Source organism: Aegilops tauschii, chromosome 3 (genome assembly GCF_002575655.3).
Source record: "Aegilops tauschii subsp. strangulata cultivar AL8/78 chromosome 3, Aet v6.0, whole genome shotgun sequence".
NCBI classification, from domain to species: domain Eukaryota; kingdom Viridiplantae; phylum Streptophyta; class Magnoliopsida; order Poales; family Poaceae; genus Aegilops; species Aegilops tauschii.
The window spans coordinates 613,958,908-613,966,094 of NC_053037.3; the positions used below are offsets into that span (position 1 = coordinate 613,958,908).

Sequence of the window (7,187 nt, forward strand, 5' to 3'; positions counted from 1 at the left end):
GGGACCTCAGGCAATTCCTTGTGCTGACTTGCCTTTGATCGGGCCAGATGGACGTGTGCGCACTGAACCGTCCTGGGTGCTTGAGACGCGCTAGATACCTCGCAACAATGTTGTTGTGGTTCAGTGGTTGGTACAATGGGAGAACCTGCCTCCGGAAGATGCATCCTGGGAAGATGCAGATTTCATGAAAAAGGTGTTCCCGGCTTTCTTCAAGCAAACGGTGGATCGTTGGTTCAATCGCCAAGCTCCTTGAGGGCAAGTTCGCTCTCAGCGGGGAGTATTGTCAGGCCACAGCAAGCTGCAGTTCAACGCGGGCATCTTCAGTTAACGCACGGCCAGGATCAAAGCTCGAAGAAGGATCGGACGGCTCGCTGCGCTCGCCCTCCGAACGAACCGTTTCGTGTTACTGTTTAGTTTCCGTTGCCATACTGTTTACCGTCACCTGTTGTCGCCGGCTATATAAAGCCACTCCTCTCTCTTTGTAAGGCATGCCATTTTCTGTAATGATGAACTACCACACTTTACTGCTAATATAGATTCGCAAATTCGCCTCTGATACTCTCACACGTTCCTGGTGACGAACCCTAGTGCTCCGATCCCCAATTCTCTTAGCTCGATCTAGATCCGGGCATAACACCGCCGGTCAACCTCCCGCCGCCCCACGCCGTCTCACCGCCGCCCGCCGTCCCACCGCTGCCCTGCCTCTCCAGCGCGGCCCCGACCATCCTGGCCCTCGAGCGGCACCCCACGCCGTCCTGCCTCTTCACCACCGCCCCCACGCTCTCGTGCTCTCTCTCCGGATGGCCACCTCTCTCCGACCAGCCGTCGTGCGTGAGCGCCAGCGAGGCTGCCGCCGCAATGACTTTCCCGACGTCCCCCATCTCCACCGCCTAGCTCACGAACACATCAGGCAGCGGCGGCGGGGCTGGCCAGGGGCACCGATGCACATTTGAGGTACAGCTCATCCATCCATCCCCCCCCCCCCCCGCTCTCTCTCTCTCTCTCTCTCCTGCCGGCGTGCTGTGACTGTTGGGGAGCAGGGAGCTCCGGCGGCGGGGAATGGGGCTCCGGCAGTGGAGAACGGGGAGATCTCCGGCGGTGGGGGAATGAGGAGAGCTTCTGCGAGCCCCTCTGTTCTCCCTCTCTCTCTGCGACCTGACTTTCATCGCAATCTTGTTTTTCCTGCAGGTGCACAGAGGAACACTGGTAATATTGAGCCGACGAAAGGGAAGTACCAAAAGCGACCAGTTTGTGGTATTTGATCTACACAGCAGACTATTTGCCGGTGAACCAAACGCCACCGTTTTGCATAAGGTGCGTGGAGTGGAATGTTCGGTGTTTATTTTTGCTTTTTAGTACTATACGATTTCTTGAGTCTGGCTGTTCAATTCAGAATTTATATGAATACCTGAAATGATAGATAGAGTAGGAAATTGTATCAAACAAACATATGTTGTACATGAAAATGGGGAGCTTAATATCTAGGTGATGTTTTGTAACTAATTTGGCTCCACCATTCAAAAAAAAAACTAATTTGGCTCCCAAGATTTATCGAAGTTGTTATCTTAGTGCTTTCCTAGCGTCTCCCAGCCAATGCAGCGTGTGAACAATAATTGAATGTTTTGCTTAGGCTTCAGTTCTTATGCCACTTTTTCTTCAGAAGGCTACACCGTGGGGCTCATCTTCAAGAGACCATCCACCTGACGTGCTTGCTGCAACCACACAGGTGAGCTTCTCTGCCCCACTCAAGTCCAGAGGCCCTCCATATGTGTGGATGTCATGAATATGTGGAGATGCCTCCTTATGTTTGGCACTGCTTTTATACTGTCTGATTTGATTGTTTACTAGGATTCTTGCTCCCAACGAGTCAGCTTCCAGCAGCGGCGCAGCGATCCTCCTTCCATGCTTGTCACTGCATCCTCCACCAGTTGGTGAGTCAACCACAACTTTGATCTGTTCTATTTATGGCCATATCTATCTTTATGATGTGTACTGCCATTGAATTGGTTCTATGATTCTTCCTTTCTTTTCTGAGCCACTTTAAGATCTATTTACAGTACTTGCATTAATTCCTTGCGTTATTTGGTTCTGATATTATCCATTCAGGATTTACCTTTTCTAAAAAAAATCCATTCAGGATTTAGTGCTGATTTGGTAGTAACCAAGTGTGAAGCTAAGCTACTATGGATAAAAGTTGGATGGATGCGCCTAGGTATAATGCAACATATTTTAAAGTTTATTAGATGCTGAAACCAGATACAACACTGTGCACATGTACGCTTGCATGTAGGCATACAGAGAAGTACTTACAAGGGCTCGCCAGATTCCTAGGCTATGCATTTCTCAATCATGGCATGCTGTGGCCTCATCGGTATATATTTTTCCTGTTAAAGCTACTGATGTTTCACTTACTCTTTGATCTCCCAAACCAAACACCCGTGTGTAAAATGTTACCTTTACTAGTTCGAACCAAACAGAACTATGAATTGCCCGTTACATCCTAAATCCCACCATGATCCAGTTACATTACCGTTTGTGTTACCCCCACCCGAACCAAACACATCCCCAGTGTCATAGGAGGACAAGCAGCACTGGAAGTTGAATGGAATGATTGGTCCACTATAGCTATCCGACTGTGACCTCCTGGTCCAGGAAGCCTCTTAAATTTTGGTAGGCAGTCCATCTGTGCTTGCCAATGTGAATTACCTCCACAAAAAGGTTCTCCATTACCAGAAATCCCGGGCTGACCTCCCGGCAGCTTGCTCCTCAGTACTTTTGTCGTCACTAATTTGGTCAAGGAACTTCTATTTTGTCAGCATCCAGTACTGGAGCTGCAGAATCATTGTGCATCTTTACAAGTTACAACTCCGCAGAAAATAAGGCAACCTACATATAGAAATGGTCCATTGCCCTGACAATGTTCAAGAAAAACAAAGTGTAGAGCATTCATAGTTTCATACTATAGATACACATGGCAACATAACATAAAACAGAAGATAAGCGACATCACATGAGTAGAATAAAAAGGAATTCAACACATTGCCATGTTCCCGTTTCAAATATCAGTACACTAGAAAAGGCTACAGGACTCAACTATTCAAAAGTAACAGGATTATGTACAAATGAGACATATCAGATTACCATCCCAACTTGTTTCTCTCATATTGTTCCAGCAAAACAATGTAGAAGTGGGATTGAACTTACCTAATTTGTTTTTGGTCATGAATACATTTGTAGGTATCTAGATTAGCACTATCAAGTTGACAAACTTAAATTTCTCGGCCAAGAAAATGACTTCATATTTGTCATTTAAAAAAACAGAAGGTGAGCTGCAGGGAAAGATCAGCCTACTAGTGTTTATCCTCTCTTCGTGTTTAAACATCCACAGGAGTGGATTTCTAAAACGATATCTTTGACATAATTTTTTTTTTGGTTTTTAGATAGTATCTTTGCACTTGTTAGTCTGGTACTGTTATAATATATAAATAAGATATTAGAGGATTTTTAGATTTAACTAATGCATCTCTTTTCTTGCCCTATTCATTGATTGTTCCTGCATCAGCAAGTTGTCACTTCTGTGAGATTTATGCTTACATTTACTTATGCCGTATACCTTGCAGAATCACAGGATAACAGACCTTGGTGTCTCAAAAAGACAGGTAATACTATCTTAAATTCTCTGTGATTAGTAACGCTACATGAGCATATATGACACATCTTCCTTCCCTTTGAATGATATAGCAGGGCACTCGGAACCGTCATTCTTGGACATATCTGGAACCGTCAGTATCCATAGCAGAATATAGCTCTAGCAACAGTTGTTGCTTTGTCAGACAGGTATTTTCAGATCATTGGTGTCTGGTATCTTGCTGATCTGAACATATGGTCAAGTAATAGCAACATTGAGGTAGAATATGGTTGAGCAGGGACTTCATGATTTTGGCCCATCTCCTGTTTGATGTGTAAACTAAAGAATGATTATTAAATATGATTATTGGTTGCCGCAAAAAAAATGTTTTTTCAAAGTTTATTTTTTGTTTCTGTTTATGTTTGCTGGATATGAATAATTCATTTAAGCTATTGTTCTTGGATCGAATAGCTACCCTATTACAATCGTGATCGATTGCCTACAACATGGGAGAGCGCATGAAGATCATCCATGCAGTATTTGTACTACTTCTTCTTGTATGCCTCGCTACTCATGGGCAATGTAGGTGTCACTACTCTTGTCGTATTTCCTTTTTAATGATATCCTCTAATTTTCTTGTTTTCTATTTTTATTAGCCTTGAATATTAATGCTATGTTTGTTTCAATAATTTTACAGGCAATGGCAGAGGCCTCCGAGACAATGACCCTGATACCTGGTGCAAAAAGAGTGCAAGTATTCCAATATGCAACCCGGATAAAGATAGATGCTACTGCTGTGTAGGAAATTGGCAATGCTACAAGACAATGCAGGAGTGCGATGATAAGTGCTCACTTCCACCATCTTCGGTGGCAATCCCCTCCTCTTCTTGTAGGCTTCGCTCCCCATGGGCAATGTAAGGGGTACCTCTTCTCATTTTGAATATTAATGTTAAGTATTCTCATTTTAATTATATCACTATGAGTGTAGGTTGTGTCACGGTCTGCATATTAATTGAGGTTGTCAAGTGACCTTGCTACTACATTTATAGATAATTTTAAAAATGACTACATGACAGTTTTATAGCTTGTAATAACATGTTGTCGCCGTAGTACATCATGATTTTTTTTATTGAATAGCTACCACCACAATAGACAAAATTACCAGCTTGTTTAGTAAATAATTGCCATCATAGTGGCACTATTCATGTAGTTGTCAATTTATTTCGCAAAAGTCAATTTATCACCTTGTTCACTATAAATTAACCACCACCTTTCCATGGATTATCAAATTATTTTGTAAGAAATTACCACCATCGTAGTCATGATATTACTATCTAGTTTTAGTGAAAAATTACCTGCATAGTAGTCATGCAGCTACCATCTTGTGTAGTAAAAAGTTGGCACTGCAGTATCGTTGCATGAGAGAAGTGTTGGGGTGTCAATTCCTGAAGTGAAATCATGGCAACTTCTACAACCCGAACCATGATCAAGTGATAATACAAATTTAGCAAGCTTTAACTGTCTTGGCAACATTTTCAAGTACTTGGTGGCAAATTCAATGTTTCAGTGGTGGCAACTTATGTATTGACAACATGGTTGCTTTGTTCTTTAAATTTAAATGCATGCGCCACGGTTTAATCGGATTATACTTGGTAGCTAACCAGGAACAGTTTAATCTGGGGGCACAAGAGAAGTGTTGGGGTGTTGATTCTTAAAGTGAAATCGTGGCAGCTGTACAATCCGAACCATGATCTAGTGGTAATACAAAATTAGCTAGCCTTAACTTGCTTGGCAACTTTTTCAAGTACTTGGTGGAAAATTCAATGTTTCAATGATGGAAACTTTTGCGCTCACAACATGGTTGCTCTATGTCTCTTTTCCACAAATTTTCTTTGTAACTCGATGTCTATTTTCCCTCCGCGTGGGACCTACATCACACGCGAAGTCTGATTGGTGAAGATTTTGGAATCAGAGTAATTTGAGTACGCTCACTTAGATGCATGCATTTTTTATTTTGCATAGTTTGGATTGAGACAAAGTAGGAGATTTTTTTAGATTTTCCAGTAAGTGTTTTGGTCCCAGTGAGGTATTTTGGTGACAATTGATTAATCAAGGCAGTAAAAAGCCAAACTTTTGGCCTGTTAGTGTGACAAGAGCAATGGGTTGCTTATGCCTGGTTCAATTGTTAGGCACAGGTGGCACTCAACACAATGGCATGACAACTGTTGAACCACACATTAGGTAAATCACAGTTCTTGTTTGTGGTTACTTCTGTGTTAATAGCATGTCAACTTAGGATGTATGTCCATGGTTAATTGTGTCCTTAAACTAGCATTTTTGGTTAATTTGGCTTATGAAAAGCAAATTGATGTTTGTTTTCACCACAGGGCACGAGTTTTCGGGTAGATATACAGTAGATGGATGGAACACATGGAATATCTACCAGAAGACGGTGGTATACGTCCAGGCATGTAGAAAGTTATGGTAGTTTTTTTCTTTATCATGGCAACTTTGTGTGTTTTAGTTATATACATGAAATCCTCGACATGTGGGGCTTCTATTATCTAGATCATGGCAATTTCCTCTGTTTAGCTATATATATGAAGTTCATGTATGTGTGGCACTTTTATTATGAAGATCATGGCAACTTTTTGCGTATCAAGTCATATAGCAGTTTTATTATAAGGATAAACTCTCTCAACTTTTGTCGTTTTGTGATGTTTTCACGAACATACATGGGTAATTTCTGATCATTTTGTGCTCCACAAATGATGCTCATCTTAAAGTGTTTTTTTTCTGTCAGATCCATACAGCTTTTGGGTTATAATTTTTGTACTCCCTCTAAACTAATATTTAGTGATCTAAAATGTTTCCATGGTTCTTGGTTTCATGCTGAATCTCAGATTTCATGCTTGTTTTGTTTTCTGAAGAAGGTACGACGCGGAACAGCTAAGTATGCCAGGAGCAGATCCCAGCCTTTCAGGCTTGGTTTTTGTTTTGTAGGGAACTAAGCTCGACTTTATTGATTAACAACGAAGTTCATAGGGATGATTACAGTATCACGGGGTTTGTGCTTGAACTGGCATTCATCAGAACCAGCAACCCGTGCGATCTCGGATAATAGTGCGGCAGCTTCCTCCCGTCTTCCTTGATATATCATTAACAACTGTCAAACAATTGGATGCTATCAGTAGGACATGCACGAGGAGATCATCAGCGAGGGCTCACGTTTTTTATTTTTATTTTTTGAGAAACACCCTGAACTTGATAGCAGATGAACCCAAGAAAACACCCTGATGCATCAAAGCCAGTCCCGGGTTGCGGCCTAAGCCATGCAGATTGTCTTATCTAGCAGCTACTCCATGTGCTCGCCTACAGCGCACAACATATGGGGCAGGCCCAGCAACGTCATTCTTCAGGGGTAAACATTCCAACAAACCACTTCATCCTCAAATACTCCCTCCGTTCCGATTTACTCGTTGTGGTTTTAGTTCAATTTGAACTAAAACCACGACGAGTAAATCGGAACGGAGGGAGTACCTGTGTATACCTGGAGACA

General features: G+C 42.3%; 1 long non-coding RNA gene across 3 annotated transcripts; it reads left to right on the plus strand.

Annotated features, from left to right (window-relative positions):
- The first annotated feature begins 523 nt into the window (after nucleotides 1–523).
- Nucleotides 524–6,919, plus strand: LOC109775432 (uncharacterized). Of its 3 annotated transcripts, XR_012205772.1 has the most exons (10): nucleotides 524–954; nucleotides 1,189–1,314; nucleotides 1,661–1,726; nucleotides 1,849–1,931; nucleotides 3,621–3,659; nucleotides 3,745–3,837; nucleotides 4,100–4,210; nucleotides 4,326–4,542; nucleotides 5,818–5,869; nucleotides 6,016–6,919. It is a non-coding gene; the product is annotated as an uncharacterized lncRNA (long non-coding RNA). The 3 variants fall into 3 exon arrangements; XR_012205771.1 differs by lacking the exon at nucleotides 5,818–5,869 and having other exon boundaries at nucleotides 542–954; nucleotides 3,742–3,837; XR_006671242.2 differs by lacking the exon at nucleotides 5,818–5,869 and having other exon boundaries at nucleotides 544–954.
- Nucleotides 6,920–7,187: the final 268 nt, after the last annotated feature.